At 44.3% G+C, this 18,203-nt stretch overlaps 3 pseudogenes; all 3 read right to left on the reverse strand.

The window, feature by feature from the left end:
• Positions 1-883: 883 nt before the first annotated feature.
• On the reverse strand, positions 884-3,197 carry LOC143506993 (heat shock 70 kDa protein-like; annotated as a pseudogene).
• Positions 3,198-6,591: 3,394 nt separating this feature from the next.
• On the reverse strand, positions 6,592-9,031 carry LOC143506994 (heat shock 70 kDa protein-like; annotated as a pseudogene).
• A 3,270-nt stretch (positions 9,032-12,301) lies between these two features.
• Positions 12,302-15,024, reverse strand: LOC143506995 (heat shock 70 kDa protein-like; annotated as a pseudogene).
• Positions 15,025-18,203: the final 3,179 nt, after the last annotated feature.

Here is an 18,203-nt window from a genome sequence, read left to right on the forward strand (position 1 = left end):
TTGCTGGTTGTGAGCACATTATTGTGCTGATGGAAAACGGTTAAGATCCAGTACAGAACAGCCCAGTGTTGAACTTTCCCTGATCATATAAGTTTTAGTTCAGTTGTGGATAAATGTCCAAGTCAGTCAGATGCTGGACACAGTAGACAGAACTCGTAGACGAACACTGACCTCTGCTGTCCACTCTGACAGCCTTTCAATAGTTCATTTTTGCCATTTATTTACTTTCTAGGACTGAAGCCCTCAAAAGTCACACACTGATGTATTAATTGATATGCAGCTTAAAGACAGCCATTGGCTAAAAGCAGCTGTAAAGAAGTGCAGTTTTGAAATGTAATGAACAAACTAAATCGCTTTTTGTAGCATTAGGAAGAATCCTTGGGAGGAGCAGAACTCCAAAGCAACCCTTCCTCCTTGGGACATGCTGCATAGCAGCATTAATAAAGCAACCAGTCAGAACAGATCATAACCTGGAAACATTTGTGCGGTTTTCTTTCTCTGACAGTTCTAGTATTTGGGAAGGCCCTTAAAGAGCAGAACTGTGCAGAGTAGCTAATCATGAAAGCACCAATTGGCCAGCAGGTGTGTGTAAAGGCTCGAGAATCTTACCAAGGAGAAATCAGCCCTTTCACCTCATAACCCTGAGAAGGGTTTTGTTTCCTTACTTTTACATCTTATATGTTCATGATTATAAGATAAATTACATTATGGACTGCCAATAACACAAAGGTAAGATGTTTTGTTCATAAAAGTTTATTAACAATAAATATAAAAATATCCATCCATCCATCCATCCAATAAATATAAAAATATTTTAGATCAATATTTACAACATACAGTAGGTGTAATTTCCTTTTTGTGCAAAGTTTCATTAGTAAAAACAGTTAAAATCTCACATGTTGACAGTACATTAACATTTTCAACCTTGTAGTACATTGAACAATGGCAAATAAAGTTATTTTGATCCATATGAATGAATCATCCGCATGCCATGAAGGAGCAACACTTTTCCAGATGGTAAACTAATTCTAAAAGAGCAATTTGAGTCCACATAAGAAGTCCATTTCTCTAATCGACCTCTTCAATCGTGGGCCCCTGGGCACTGGCCCCTGAGGCAGCACGGGGCCTGGGCTCCACAGCCTCCAGCTGGCATGCCTCCCTGGTAGAGTTTGGTGATGATGGGGTTACACACCTTCTCCAGCTCCTTCAGCTGATGCTCATACTCCTCTTTTTCAGCCAGCTGGTTGTTCTCCAGCCACGAGATGGCCTGGTTGCACCTCTCCACGAGTTTCTTCTGGTCATCCTCACTGATCTTGCCTTTCATCTTCTCATCCTCTACACTGCTCTTCATGTTAAAGGCGTAGGACTCAAGGGCATTCTTAGCAGCAATCTTCTCTCTCTGGAGGTCGTCCTCTGCTTTATACTTGTCTGCTTCCTGCACCATCCTCTCAATCTCCTCCTTGCTCAGCCTGCCCTTATCATTGGTGATGGTGATTTTATTCGCTTTGCCAGTGCTTTTGTCCACCGCAGACACATTCAGAATCCCATTGGCGTCAATGTCAAAAGTCACCTCAATCTGAGGAACTCCTCGAGGTGCAGGTGGGATGCCCGACAGCTCAAACTTCCCCAGCAGGTTGTTGTCTTTTGTCATGGCTCTCTCACCTTCAAACACTTGGATCAGAACGCCGGGCTGGTTGTCTGCGTATGTGCTGAAGGTCTGGGTCTGCTTGGTTGGGATGGTGGTGTTGCGTTTGATGAGTGCGGTCATGACTCCACCTGCTGTCTCAATGCCCCAGGGACAGCGGGGCCACATCCAACAGCAACAGATCCTGGACATTTCCAGACGTGTCGCCCATTAAGATGGCAGCCTGAACAGCTGCACCGTAAGCCACTGCCTCATCTGGATTGATGCTCTTGTTCAGCTCTCTGCCATTGAAGAAATCCTGCAGAAGCTTCTGGGATCTTGGGGATTCTCGTTGAACCTCCGACCAAGACAACGTCATGGATCTGGGACTTGTCCATTTTGGCATCTCTCAGGGCTTTCTCCACAGGCTCCAGTGTTCCCCTGAACAGGTCAGAGCACAGCTCCTCAAAGCGTGCTCTGGTAATAGAAGTGTAAAAGTCAGTGCCCTCGTACAGGGAGTCGATCTCAATGCTGGCCTGAGAGCTGGAGGACAGGGTTCTCTTGGCTCTCTCACAGGCTGTGCGCAGCCTCCTCAGTGCACGCTTGTTCTGGCTCATGTCCTTCTTGTGCTTCCTCTTAAACTCTTCCACAAAGTGGTTGACCAGGCGGTTGTCAAAGTCCTCCCCACCCAGGTGAGTGTCTCCTGCTGTGGCTTTCACCTCAAAGATGCCATCTTCAATAGTCAGGATGGACACATCGAACGTACCTCCTCCCAGGTCAAAGATCAGAACATTGCGCTCTCCTCGCTTGCCTTTGTCGAGGCCGTAGGCGATGGCTGCGGCTGTGGGCTCGTTGATGATCCTTAGGACGTTCAGCCCAGCGATCACACCGGCGTCTTTGGTGGCCTGCCTCTGAGAGTCGTTGAAGTAGGCAGGTACAGTAATAACGGCATCGGTTACCTTCTGACCCAGATAAGCCTCAGCAATTTCCTTCATTTTCACCAGTACCATGGAGGAGATCTCTTCAGGGTAAAAGGACTTCTTCTCTCCTTTGTACTCGACCTGAACCTTTGGCTTGCCTCCATCACTGATGACTTGGAAGGACCAGTGCTTCATGTCAGACTGCACGACCGGATCGTCGAACTTCCGGCCAATCAGCCTCTTGGCGTCAAACACCGTGTTGTTGGGGTTCATGGCCACTTGATTCTTTGCAGCATCTCCAATGAGCCTCTCTGTGTCTGTGAAGGCCACGTAGCTGGGTGTGGTCCTGTTGCCCTGGTCATTAGCAATGATCTCCACTTTTCCATGCTGAAACACCCCCACACAGGAGTAAGTGGTGCCCAGGTCAATCCCAATAGCAGCTCCTTTAGCAGATGGCATCTTGACTGTTTGTGGTCACTATCTACAATTACACATATGAAAACAATGGCATCAATTAAGACAAATGCATTGAAACTAGTTATAAAACATTAACAGTAAGTACTGTTTTAGAATCTACTTTCATTCACTAGGTATTTAACATCAGCAGGCTATTGCTTACTGCTATTTTAAAAGTGGTGTAGCACATAACATAGAAGTAAATAAAGTTATAACACATTAACAGTAAGTACTGTTTTAGAATTTACTTTCATTCACTAGGTATTTTAACATCAGCAGGCTGTTCCTTACTGCTATTTTATAAAAGTGGCCCAGCACATAACATGGAAATGAATAAAATTAAAGGCACTTACATTCAAGAAGGTTCAGAATTATCTGAAGATTGCGCCACAGTTAAAGCCGTAGGTTTATTCCTCCTCGTTCGTGAGTTTATCACCGCTCCGTCAACGCTGTGCTTCCCACGAACTGCCGCTCGTGCTTTATATTGAAGTAGTCAACGCCCCCAGTCGCCTCGCGACGCTTCTGGAGATTTCTCCACGTTTGCGCGAGCTACCCAACCGGTAGCAGCCCGTCCAACAATACTGATGTGTATGAGAATGAATCAGTCCTTAAAGAAACCAATTCGCATATAAGCATACTGGAAGAGTTTTGGAAAGCTACAATTCCAATAAACAGGTAAAGAAGTGGTAACGTTTTTATTAATGGGATCCATATGCGAAAAGGGGAACAAGCATATATATATAGGTTCATAACTTTTGAAAATTAGTTCAGCCTTCCTATCCAAAATTGTCTGTCTCTCACATTTAAAGACAACAAAATACGATATGTGGTTCAGTGAATCAGTTTAGAAAAAGTTTTCATTAAACCTGGATTTTTACATAGATTGGACAGATTTTACTTATATACGACAAGCTTAACCTAGAACATTCAGGAAAAGCTAGAAAGGTCCTGAACCTCCCCCGTGCTCTCTCCGTAGAATGGTATGTTCTCGAGTCTGCGGTGGGAGGGCCGAATCAGCTTTATTCTAACTTGTTGGATTCGCACGAGCGTTGGAGAAACCGCTAGAAACGTCTGGAGGAGAATGATGGGCACTAGTGTTGCTGGGATATGTGTAAAATCAGATGGTTTATAACGTAGAAAAATGGAACGGGGTGAAAACAGTGAGAGAACACTGTGGGTCATATTAAAGGGGAAACACATTCACACGGCACACCAAACAAAGGCACGTGGCCACGGGGGCGAGAAGGGTCCGTCTGCACTCCGCCCTTCGCCACGGCTCGCCCCCCTCTCCGGTGAAGCTGAACCGTGGGGTCGTGCCGACAATCTCCTGTGCATGCAGTTCTGGAGATACACAAGCAGGATTGAATGGATTCTTATAGTTACATGTGGGTTGTTCAGTATAGCTACTATATTATAGTATAGCTCATTCTGTATGTTCCTGCTTTTGCTAGGTCAGCTGCTCCATAATACCGAGACTACGGAACTGTTATGAGTTGCTCCGGAGAAGGGGGAATGGTTTGTGTGTTGCACATAAATACACAGATTGTTGTACAGTGGCTAACCAACAGACAGGCTTGTTTCTGGGAAAGAATGAAAGCGGGAAAAGATCAAATGTTTATAAGCGTAGTGGTCCTTCAGCTTATTCTTATACACCAGTATTCCACAATCTCCTAAAATTCTTCCAAAAAAGCGCAGAAATCTGGTGCTACGTTAGCTAAGCTAGCTAATCTAGATAGCTTTGCTAGTCCCGTCCAGATGTATGAGGCATCAGTTGTTCTCTGCATTCTCATGGACACCCCAGAGAGTGTTAATGCTGATCCCGCTAGGTAGGGAAGGGAGCAGGGCAAACGGTAGCTACTTCTGTACATCTATCGTCCGGTCCATCCTCAAGTTATCCGTAAACATCTGGTTTGGTTTCACCACCTCACAAGAACGAGCCAAAGTCTAGCGCGCAATCAGGACAACGGAGGGGGTCATCAGTGCTTCAGGACATCTACAACAGCAGGGCGATTAAGCGGACTGGCAAAATGACAACCGACCCCTTTCATCTGGGAAACCCCCCTGTTCCAGCCACTAACGTCTTCTTCCCTCTGGTGGAATATTCATGGACATTTAAATCAGCACAACCAGATATGCGAACAGCTCCCCCAACCCCCCCTCCCCAGAGCTGTAGGGCTCATCAACCACAGTGGTCACTGCCCTTTAAACTTGAAACCTTAAACTAACCAAATAACTCCCGTTACTGTTGTACAGCAACTTCCCTGTAACTTATGCGTATTTGCACATCTGTATGAATGTAGCATTTTTTGCAAACGCTCATATTTTGTCATTTGTATGTAACAGTTTTTTATGAATGTGTCTACATGTTAAACATGCATATGTACAGATGTTCAGCTATTGGTTTCCATCCATGACTCTTTACTGTTCTTATTCTTTGATCTTGAGATTTGTCGTTTTATTTTCCCTTAGTTAAAATGCCTGTTAACAGTCTGTGTGCTTCTCACTTCTGTTTGGTAAGTAACATACTTGTTTGCACTCATCAAGACAAATTGCTTGTATGGGAAACAGTCTCGGTCTAAATAAAGTTTCTGATCTGAGCTGTCTGGCTGACTGAACTGTCACTGGTGCCAGTTGGGGGATTATTTATATGTCCTTAGGTAGCAGTAAGTACTGGTCACCAGTTGAGGAATCAAAGCAGATTTTGGTGAGCATGTTTCACTTGACATATAAGTAACTAAATAGATATGGAAAGCAATGATTAGTTTACGGAGGCATTGCTGGTTGTGAGCACATTATTGTGCTGATGAAAACGGTTAAGATCCAGTACAGAACAGCCCAGTGTTGAACTTTCCCTGATCATATAAGTTTTAGTTCAGTTGTGGATAAATGTCCAAGTCAGTCAGATGCTGGACACAGTAGACAGAACTCGTAGACGAACACTGACCTCTGCTGTCCACTCTGACAGCCTTTCAATAGTTCATTTTTGCCATTTATTTACTTTCTAGGACTGAAGCCCTCAAAAGTCACACACTGATGTATTAATTGATATGCAGCTTAAAGACAGCCATTGGCTAAAAGCAGCTGTAAAGAAGTGCAGTTTTGAAATGTAATGAACAAACTAAATCGCTTTTTGTAGCATTAGGAAGAATCCTTGGGAGGAGCAGAACTCCAAAGCAACCCTTCCTCCTTGGGACATGCTGCATAGCAGCATTAATAAAGCAACCAGTCAGAACAGATCATAACCTGGAAACATTTGTGCGGTTTTCTTTCTCTGACAGTTCTAGTATTTGGGAAGGCCCTTAAAGAGCAGAACTGTGCAGAGTAGCTAATCATGAAAGCACCAATTGGCCAGCAGGTGTGTGTAAAGGCTCGAGAATCTTACCAAGGAGAAATCAGCCTTTCACCTCATAACCCTGAGAAGGGTTTTGTTTCCTTACTTTTACATCTTATATGTTCATGATTATAAGATAAATTACATTATGGACTGCCAATAACACAAAGGTAAGATGTTTTGTTCATAAAAGTTTATTAACAATAAATATAAAAATATCCATCCATCCATCCATCCAATAAATATAAAAATATTTTTAGATCAATATTTACAACATACAGTAGGTGTAATTTCCTTTTTGTGCAAAGTTTCATTAGTAAAACAGTTAAAATCTCACATGTTGACAGTACATTAACATTTTCAACCTTGTAGTACATTGAACAATGGCAAATAAAGTTATTTTGATCCATATGAATGAATCATCCGCATGCCATGAAGGAGCAACACTTTTCCAGATGGTAAACTAATTCTAAAAGAGCAATTTGAGTCCACATAAGAAGTCCATTTCTCTAATCGACCTCTTCAATCGTGGGCCCCTGGGCACTGGCCCCTGAGGCAGCACGGGCCTGGGCTCCACAGCCTCCAGCTGGCATGCCTCCCTGGTAGAGTTTGGTGATGATGGGGTTACACACCTTCTCCAGCTCCTTCAGCTGATGCTCATACTCCTCTTTTTCAGCCAGCTGGTTGTTCTCCAGCCACGAGATGGCCTGGTTGCACCTCTCCACGAGTTTCTTCTGGTCATCCTCACTGATCTTGCCTTTCATCTTCTCATCCTCTACACTGCTCTTCATGTTAAAGGCGTAGGACTCAAGGGCATTCTTAGCAGCAATCTTCTCTCTCTGGAGGTCGTCCTCTGCTTTATACTTGTCTGCTTCCTGCACCATCCTCTCAATCTCCTCCTTGCTCAGCCTGCCCTTATCATTGGTGATGGTGATTTTATTCGCTTTGCCAGTGCTTTTGTCCACCGCAGACACATTCAGAATCCCATTGGCGTCAATGTCAAAAGTCACCTCAATCTGAGGAACTCCTCGAGGTGCAGGTGGGATGCCCGACAGCTCAAACTTCCCCAGCAGGTTGTTGTCTTTTGTCATGGCTCTCTCACCTTCAAACACTTGGATCAGAACGCCGGGCTGGTTGTCTGCGTATGTGCTGAAGGTCTGGGTCTGCTTGGTTGGGATGGTGGTGTTGCGTTTGATGAGTGCGGTCATGACTCCACCTGCTGTCTCAATGCCCAGGGACAGCGGGGCCACATCCAACAGCAACAGATCCTGGACATTTCCAGACGTGTCGCCCATTAAGATGGCAGCCTGAACAGCTGCACCGTAAGCCACTGCCTCATCTGGATTGATGCTCTTGTTCAGCTCTCTGCCATTGAAGAAATCCTGCAGAAGCTTCTGGATCTTGGGGATTCTCGTTGAACCTTCCGACCAAGACAACGTCATGGATCTGGGACTTGTCCATTTTGGCATCTCTCAGGGCTTTCTCCACAGGCTCCAGTGTTCCCCTGAACAGGTCAGAGCACAGCTCCTCAAAGCGTGCTCTGGTAATAGAAGTGTAAAAGTCAGTGCCCTCGTACAGGGAGTCGATCTCAATGCTGGCCTGAGAGCTGGAGGACAGGGTTCTCTTGGCTCTCTCACAGGCTGTGCGCAGCCTCCTCAGTGCACGCTTGTTCTGGCTCATGTCCTTCTTGTGCTTCCTCTTAAACTCTTCCACAAAGTGGTTGACCAGGCGGTTGTCAAAGTCCTCCCCACCCAGGTGAGTGTCTCTGCTGTGGCTTTCACCTCAAAGATGCCATCTTCAATAGTCAGGATGGGACACATCGAACGTACCTCCTCCCAGGTCAAAGATCAGAACATTGCGCTCTCCTCGCTTGCCTTTGTCGAGGCCGTAGGCGATGGCTGCGGCTGTGGGCTCGTTGATGATCCTTAGGACGTTCAGCCCAGCGATCACACCGGCGTCTTTGGTGGCCTGCCTCTGAGAGTCGTTGAAGTAGGCAGGTACAGTAATAACGGCATCGGTTTACCTTCTGACCCAGATAAGCCTCAGCAATTTCCTTCATTTTCACCAGTACCATGGAGGAGATCTCTTCAGGGTAAAATGACTTCTTCTCTCCTTTGTACTCGACCTGAACCTTTGGCTTGCCTCCATCACTGATGACTTGGAAGGACCAGTGCTTCATGTCAGACTGCACGACCGGATCGTCGAACTTCCGGCCAATCAGCCTCTTGGCGTCAAACACCGTGTTGTTGGGGTTCATGGCCACTTGATTCTTTGCAGCATCTCCAATGAGCCTCTCTGTGTCTGTGAAGGCCACGTAGCTGGGTGTGGTCCTGTTGCCCTGGTCATTAGCAATGATCTCCACTTTTCCATGCTGAAACACCCCACACAGGAGTAAGTGGTGCCCAGGTCAATCCCAATAGCAGCTCCTTTAGCAGATGGCATCTTGACTGTTTGTGGTCACTATCTACAATTACACATATGAAAACAATGGCATCAATTAAGACAAATGCATTGAAACTAGTTATAAAACATTAACAGTAAGTACTGTTTTAGAATCTACTTTCATTCACTAGGTATTTAACATCAGCAGGCTATTGCTTACTGCTATTTTAAAAGTGGTGTAGCACATAACATAGAAGTAAATAAAGTTATAACACATTAACAGTAAGTACTGTTTTAGAATTTACTTTCATTCACTAGGTATTTAACATCAGCAGGCTGTTCCCTTACTGCTATTTTATAAAAGTGGCCCAGCACATAACATGGAAATGAATAAAATTAAAGGCACTTACATTCAAGAAGGTTCAGAATTATCTGAAGATTGCGCCACAGTTAAAGCCGTAGGTTTATTCCTCCTCGTTCGTGAGTTTATCACCGCTCCGTCAACGCTGTGCTTCCCACGAACTGCCGCTCGTGCTTTATATTGAAGTAGTCAACGCCCCCCAGTCGCCTCGCGACGCTTCTGGAGATTTCTCCACGTTTGCGCGAGCTACCCAACCGGTAGCAGCCCGTCCAACAATACTGATGTGTATGAGAATGAATCAGTCCTTAAAGAAACCAATTCGCATATAAGCATACTGGAAGAGTTTTGGAAAGCTACAATTCCAATAAACAGGTAAAGAAGTGGTAACGTTTTTATTAATGGGATCCATATGCGAAAAGGGGAACAAGCATATATATATAGGTTCATATTTTACTTTTGAAAATTAGTTCAGCCTTCCTATCCAAAATTGTCTGTCTCTCACATTTAAAGACAACAAAATACGATATGTGGTTCAGTGAATCAGTTTAGAAAAAGTTTTCATTAAACCTGGATTTTTACATAGATTGGACAGATTTTTACTTATATACGACAAGCTTAACCTAGAACATTCAGGAAAAAGCTAGAAAGGTCCTGAACCTCCCCCGTGCTCTCTCCGTAGAATGGTATGTTCTCGAGTCTGCGGTGGGAGGGCCGAATCAGCTTTATTCTAACTTGTTGGATTCGCACGAGCGTTGGAGAAACCGCTAGAAACGTCTGGAGGAGAATGATGGGGCACTAGTGTTGCTGGGATATGTGTAAAATCAGATGGTTTATAACGTAGAAAAATGGAACGGGGTGAAAACAGTGAGAGAACACTGTGGGTCATATTAAAGGGGAAACACATTCACACGGCACACCAAACAAAGGCACGTGGCCACGGGGGCGAGAAGGGTCCGTCTGCACTCCGCCCTTCGCCACGGCTCGCCCCCTCTCCGGTGAAGCTGAACCGTGGGGTCGTGCCGACAATCTCCTGTGCATGCAGTTCTGGAGATACACAAGCAGGATTGAATGGATTCTTATAGTTACATGTGGGTTGTTCAGTATAGCTACTATATTATAGTATAGCTCATTCTGTATGTTCCTGCTTTTGCTAGGTCAGCTGCTCCATAATACCGAGACTACGGAACTGTTATGAGTTGCTCCGGAGAAGGGGGAATGGTTTGTGTGTTGCACATAAATACACAGATTGTTGTACAGTTGGCTAACCAACAGACAGGCTTGTTTCTGGAAAGAATGAAAGCGGAAAAGATCAAATGTTTATAAGCGTAGTGGTCCTTCAGCTTATTCTTATACACCAGTATTCCACAATCTCCTAAAATTCTTCCAAAAAAGCGCAGAAATCTGGTGCTACGTTAGCTAAGCTAGCTAATCTAGATAGCTTTGCTAGTCCCGTCAGATGTATGAGGCATCAGTTGTTCTCTGCATTTCTCATGGACACCCCAGAGAGTGTTAATGCTGATCCCGCTAGGTAGGGAAGGGAGCAGGGCAAACGGTAGCTACTTCTGTACATCTATCGTCCGGTCCATCCTCAAGTTATCCGTAAACATCTGGTTTGGTTTCACCACCTCACAAGAACGAGCCAAAGTCTAGCGCGCAATCAGGACAACGGAGGGGGTCATCAGTGCTTCAGGACATCTACAACAGCAGGGCGATTAAGCGGACTGGCAAAATGACAACCGACCCCTTTCATCCTGGAAACCCCCCTGTTCCAGCCACTAACGTCTTCTTCCCTCTGGTGGAATATTCATGGACATTTAAATCAGCACAACCAGATATGCGAACAGCTCCCCCAACCCCCCCTCCCCAGAGCTGTAGGGCTCATCAACCACAGTGGTCACTGCCCTTTAAACTTGAAACCTTAAACTAACCAAATAACTCCCGTTACTGTTGTACAGCAACTTCCCTGTAACTTATGCGTATTTGCACATCTGTATGAATGTAGCATTTTTTGCAAACGCTCATATTTTGTCATTTGTATGTAACAGTTTTTTATGAATGTGTCTACATGTTAAACATGCATATGTACAGATGTTCAGCTATTGGTTTCCATCCATGACTCTTTACTGTTCTTATTCTTTGATCTTGAGATTTGTCGTTTTATTTTCCCTTAGTTAAAATGCCTGTTAACAGTCTGTGTGCTTCTCACTTCTGTTTGGTAAGTAACATACTTGTTTGCACTCATCAAGACAAATTGCTTGTATGGGAAACAGTCTCGGTCTAAATAAAGTTTCTGATCTGAGCTGTCTGGCTGACTGAACTGTCACTGGTGCCAGTTGGGGGATTATTTATATGTCCTTAGGTAGCAGTAAGTACTGGTCACCAGTTGAGGAATCAAAGCAGATTTTGGTGAGCATGTTTCACTTGACATATAAGTAACTAAATAGATATGGAAAGCAATGATTAGTTTACGGAGGCATTGCTGGTTGTGAGCACATTATTGTGCTGATGAAAACGGTTAAGATCCAGTACAGAACAGCCCAGTGTTGAACTTTCCCTGATCATATAAGTTTTAGTTCAGTTGTGGATAAATGTCCAAGTCAGTCAGATGCTGCACAGTAGACAGAACTCGTAGACGAACACTGACCTCTGCTGTCCACTCTGACAGCCTTTCAATAGTTCATTTTTGCCATTTATTTACTTTCTAGGACTGAAGCCCTCAAAAGTCACACACTGATGTATTAATTGATATGCAGCTTAAAGACAGCCATTGGCTAAAAGCAGCTGTAAAGAAGTGCAGTTTTGAAATGTAATGAACAAACTAAATCGCTTTTTGTAGCATTAGGAAGAATCCTTGGGAGGAGCAGAACTCCAAAGCAACCCTCCTCCTTGGGACATGCTGCATAGCAGCATTAATAAAGCAACCAGTCAGAACAGATCATAACCTGGAAACATTTGTGCGGTTTTCTTTCTCTGACAGTTCTAGTATTTGGGAAGGCCCTTAAAGAGCAGAACTGTGCAGAGTAGCTAATCATGAAAGCACCAATTGGCCAGCAGGTGTGTGTAAAGGCTCGAGAATCTTACCAAGGAGAAATCAGCCTTTCACCTCATAACCCTGAGAAGGGTTTTGTTTCCTTACTTTTACATCTTATATGTTCATGATTATAAGATAAATTACATTATGGACTGCCAATAACACAAAGGTAAGATGTTTTGTTCATAAAAGTTTATTAACAATAAATATAAAAATATCCATCCATCCATCCATCCATCCAATAAATATAAAAATATTTTAGATCAATATTTACAACATACAGTAGGTGTAATTTCCTTTTTGTGCAAAGTTTCATTAGTAAAACAGTTAAAATCTCACATGTTGACAGTACATTAACATTTTCAACCTTGTAGTACATTGAACAATGGCAAATAAAGTTATTTTGATCCATATGAATGAATCATCCGCATGCCATGAAGGAGCAACACTTTTCCAGATGGTAAACTAATTCTAAAAGAGCAATTTGAGTCCACATAAGAAGTCCATTTCTCTAATCGACCTCTTCAATCGTGGGCCCCTGGGCACTGGCCCCTGAGGCAGCACGGGCCTGGGCTCCACAGCCTCCAGCTGGCATGCCTCCCTGGTAGAGTTTGGTGATGATGGGGTTACACACCTTCTCCAGCTCCTTCAGCTGATGCTCATACTCCTCTTTTTCAGCCAGCTGGTTGTTCTCCAGCCACGAGATGGCCTGGTTGCACCTCTCCACGAGTTTCTTCTGGTCATCCTCACTGATCTTGCCTTTCATCTTCTCATCCTCTACACTGCTCTTCATGTTAAAGGCGTAGGACTCAAGGGCATTCTTAGCAGCAATCTTCTCTCTCTGGAGGTCGTCCTCTGCTTTATACTTGTCTGCTTCCTGCACCATCCTCTCAATCAGCCTGCCCTTATCATTGGTGATGGTGATTTTATTCGCTTTGCCAGTGCTTTTGTCCACCGCAGACACATTCAGAATCCCATTGGCGTCAATGTCAAAAGTCACCTCAATCTGAGGAACTCCTCGAGGTGCAGGTGGGATGCCCGACAGCTCAAACTTCCCCCAGCAGGTTGTTGTCTTTTGTCATGGCTCTCTCACCTTCAAACACTTGGATCAGAACGCCGGGCTGGTTGTCTGCGTATGTGCTGAAGGTCTGGGTCTGCTTGGTTGGGATGGTGGTGTTGCGTTTGATGAGTGCGGTCATGACTCCACCTGCTGTCTCAATGCCCAGGGACAGCGGGGCCACATCCAACAGCAACAGATCCTGGACATTTCCAGACGTGTCGCCCATTAAGATGGCAGCCTGAACAGCTGCAACCGTAAGCCACTGCCTCATCTGGATTGATGCTCTTGTTCAGCTCTCTGCCATTGAAGAAATCCTGCAGAAGCTTCTGGATCTTGGGGATTCTCGTTGAACCTCCGACCAAGACAACGTCATGGATCTGGGACTTGTCCATTTTGGCATCTCTCAGGGCTTTCTCCACAGGCTCCAGTGTTCCCCCTGAACAGGTCAGAGCACAGCTCCTCAAAGCGTGCTCTGGTAAATAGAAGTGTAAAAGTCAGTGCCCTCGTACAGGGAGTCGATCTCAATGCTGGCCTGAGAGCTGGAGGACAGGGTTCTCTTGGCTCTCTCACAGGCTGTGCGCAGCCTCCTCAGTGCACGCTTGTTCTGGCTCATGTCCTTCTTGTGCTTCCTCTTAAACTCTTCCACAAAGTGGTTGACCAGGCGGTTGTCAAAGTCCTCCCCACCCAGGTGAGTGTCTCCTGCTGTGGCTTTCACCTCAAAGATGCCATCTTCAATAGTCAGGATGGACACATCGAACGTACCTCCTCCCAGGTCAAAGATCAGAACATTGCGCTCCTCCTCGCTTGCCTTTGTCGAGGCCGTAGGCGATGGCTGCGGCTGTGGGCTCGTTGATGATCCTTAGGACGTTCAGCCCAGCGATCACACCGGCGTCTTTGGTGGCCTGCCTCTGAGAGTCGTTGAAGTAGGCAGGTACAGTAATAACGGCATCGGTTACCTTCTGACCCAGATAAGCCTCAGCAATTTCCTTCATTTTCACCAGTACCATGGAGGAGATCTCTTCAGGGTAAAAGGACTTCTTCTCTCCTTTGTACTCGACCTGAACCTTTGGCTTGCCTCCATCACTGATGACTTGGAAGGACCAGTGCTTCATGTCAGACTGCACGACCGGATCGTCGAACTTCCGGCCAATCAGCCTCTTGGCGTCAAACACCGTGTTGTTGGGGTTCATGGCCACTTGATTCTTTGCAGCATCTCCAATGAGCCTCTCTGTGTCTGTGAAGGCCACGTAGCTGGGTGTGGTCCTGTTGCCCTGGTCATTAGCAATGATCTCCACTTTTCCATGCTGAAACACCCCCACACAGGAGTAAGTGGTGCCCAGGTCAATCCCAATAGCAGCTCCTTTAGCAGATGGCATCTTGACTGTTTGTGGTCACTATCTACAATTACACATATGAAAACAATGGCATCAATTAAGACAAATGCATTGAAACTAGTTATAAAACATTAACAGTAAGTACTGTTTTAGAATCTACTTTCATTCACTAGGTATTTAACATCAGCAGGCTATTGCTTACTGCTATTTTAAAAGTGGTGTAGCACATAACATAGAAGTAAATAAAGTTATAACACATTAACAGTAAGTACTGTTTTAGAATTTACTTTCATTCACTAGGTATTTAACATCAGCAGGCTGTTCCTTACTGCTATTTTATAAAAGTGGCCCAGCACATAACATGGAAATGAATAAAATTAAAGGCACTTACATTCAAGAAGGTTCAGAATTATCTGAAGATTGCGCCACAGTTAAAGCCGTAGGTTTATTCCTCCTCGTTCGTGAGTTTATCACCGCTCCGTCAACGCTGTGCTTCCCACGAACTGCCGCTCGTGCTTTATATTGAAGTAGTCAACGCCCCCAGTCGCCTCGCGACGCTTCTGGAGATTTCTCCACGTTTGCGCGAGCTACCCAACCGGTAGCAGCCCGTCCAACAATACTGATGTGTATGAGAATGAATCAGTCCTTAAAGAAACCAATTCGCATATAAGCATACTGGAAGAGTTTTGGAAAGCTACAATTCCAATAAACAGGTAAAGAAGTGGTAACGTTTTTATTAATGGGATCCATATGCGAAAAGGGGAACAAGCATATATATATAGGTTCATATTTTACTTTTGAAAATTAGTTCAGCCTTCCTATCCAAAATTGTCTGTCTCTCACATTTAAAGACAACAAAATACGATATGTGGTTCAGTGAATCAGTTTAGAAAAAGTTTTCATTAAACCTGGATTTTTACATAGATTGGACAGATTTTACTTATATACGACAAGCTTAACCTAGAACATTCAGGAAAAAGCTAGAAAGGTCCTGAACCTCCCCCGTGCTCTCTCCGTAGAATGGTATGTTCTCGAGTCTGCGGTGGGAGGGGCCGAATCAGCTTTATTCTAACTTGTTGGATTCGCACGAGCGTTGGAGAAACCGCTAGAAACGTCTGGAGGAGAATGATGGGCACTAGTGTTGCTGGGATATGTGTAAAATCAGATGGTTTATAACGTAGAAAAATGGAACGGGTGAAAACAGTGAGAGAACACTGTGGGTCATATTAAAGGGGAAACACATTCACACGGCACACCAAACAAAGGCACGTGGCCACGGGGGCGAGAAGGGTCCGTCTGCACTCCGCCCTTCGCCACGGCTCGCCCCCTCTCCGGTGAAGCTGAACCGTGGGGTCGTGCCGACAATCTCCTGTGCATTGCAGTTCTGGAGATACACAAGCAGGATTGAATGGATTCTTATAGTTACATGTGGGTTGTTCAGTATAGCTACTATATTATAGTATAGCTCATTCTGTATGTTCCTGCTTTTGCTAGGTCAGCTGCTCCATAATACCGAGACTACGGAACTGTTATGAGTTGCTCCGGAGAAGGGGGAATGGTTTGTGTGTTGCACATAAATACACAGATTGTTGTACAGTTGGCTAACCAACAGACAGGCTTGTTTCTGGAAAGAATGAAAGCGGAAAAGATCAAATGTTTATAAGCGTAGTGGTCCTTCAGCTTATTCTTATACACCAGTATTCCACAATCTCCTAAAATTCTTCCAAAAAAGCGCAGAAATCTGGTGCTACGTTAGCTAAGCTAGCTAATCTAGATAGCTTTGCTAGTCCCGTCAGATGTATGAGGCATCAGTTGTTCTCTGCATTTCTCATGGACACCCCAGAGAGTGTTAATGCTGATCCCGCTAGGTAGGGAAGGGAGCAGGGCAAACGGTAGCTACTTCTGTACATCTATCGTCCGGTCCATCCTCAAGTTATCCGTAAACATCTGGTTTGGTTTCACCACCTCACAAGAACGAGCCAAAGTCTAGCGCGCAATCAGGACAACGGAGGGGGTCATCAGTGCTTCAGGACATCTACAACAGCAGGGCGATTAAGCGGACTGGCAAAATGACAACCGACCCCTTTCATCCTGGAAACCCCCCCTGTTCCAGCCACTAACGTCTTCTATCCCCTCTGGTGGAATATTCATGGACATTTAAATCAGCACAACCAGATATGCGAACAGCTCCCCCAACCCCCCCTCCCCAAGAGCTGTAGGGCTCATCAACCACAGTGGTCACTGCCCTTTAAACTTGAAACCTTAAACTAACCAAATAACTTCCCGTTACTGTTGTACAGCAACTTCCCTGTAACTTATGCGTATTTGCACATCTGTATGAATGTAGCATTTTTTGCAAACGCTCATATTTTGTCATTTGTATGTAACAGTTTTTTATGAATGTGTCTACATGTTAAACATGCATATGTACAGATGTTCAGCTATTGGTTTCCATCCATGACTCTTTACTGTTCTTATTCTTTGATCTTGAGATTTGTCGTTTTATTTTCCCTTAGTTAAAATGCCTGTTAACAGTCTGTGTGCTTCTCACTTCTGTTTGGTAAGTAACATACTTGTTTGCACTCATCAAGACAAATTGCTTGTATGGGAAACAGTCTCGGTCTAAATAAAGTTTCTGATCTGAGCTGTCTGGCTGACTGAAACTGTCACTGGTGCCAGTTGGGGGATTATTTATATGTCCTTAGGTAGCAGTAAGTACTGGTCACCAGTTGAGGAATCAAAGCAGATTTTGGTGAGCATGTTTCACTTGACATATAAGTAACTAAATAGATATGGAAAGCAATGATTAGTTTACGGAGGCATTGCTGGTTGTGAGCACATTATTGTGCTGATGAAAACGGTTAAGATCCAGTACAGAACAGCCCAGTGTTGAACTTTCCCTGATCATATAAGTTTTAGTTCAGTTGTGGATAAATGTCCAAGTCAGTCAGATGCTGGACACAGTAGACAGAACTCGTAGACGAACACTGACCTCTGCTGTCCACTCTGACAGCCTTTCAATAGTTCATTTTTGCCATTTATTTACTTTCTAGGACTGAAGCCCTCAAAAGTCACACACTGATGTATTAATTGATATGCAGCTTAAAGACAGCCATTGGCTAAAAGCAGCTGTAAAGAAGTGCAGTTTTGAAATGTAATGAACAAACTAAATCGCTTTTTGTAGCATTAGGAAGAATCCTTGGGAGGAGCAGAACTCCAAAGCAACCCTTCCTCCTTGGGACATGCTGCATAGCAGCATTAATAAAGCAACCAGTCAGAACAGATCATAACCTGGAAACATTTGTGCGGTTTTCTTTCTCTGACAGTTCTAGTATTTGGGAAGGCCCTTAAAGAGCAGAACTGTGCAGAGTAGCTAATCATGAAAGCACCAATTGGCCAGCAGGTGTGTGTAAAGGCTCGAGAATCTTACCAAGGAGAAATCAGCCTTTCACCTCATAACCCTGAGAAGGGTTTTGTTTCCTTACTTTTACATCTTATATGTTCATGATTATAAGATAAAATTACATTATGGACTGCCAATAACACAAAGGTAAGATGTTTTGTTCATAAAAGTTTATTAACAATAAATATAAAAATATCCATCCATCCATCCATCCAATAAATATAAAAATATTTTAGATCAATATTTACAACATACAGTAGGTGTAATTTCCTTTTTGTGCAAAGTTTCATTAGTAAAAACA

Source organism: Brachyhypopomus gauderio, unplaced genomic scaffold (assembly GCF_052324685.1).
Source record: "Brachyhypopomus gauderio isolate BG-103 unplaced genomic scaffold, BGAUD_0.2 sc614, whole genome shotgun sequence".
NCBI classification, from domain to species: Eukaryota; Metazoa; Chordata; class Actinopteri; order Gymnotiformes; family Hypopomidae; genus Brachyhypopomus; species Brachyhypopomus gauderio.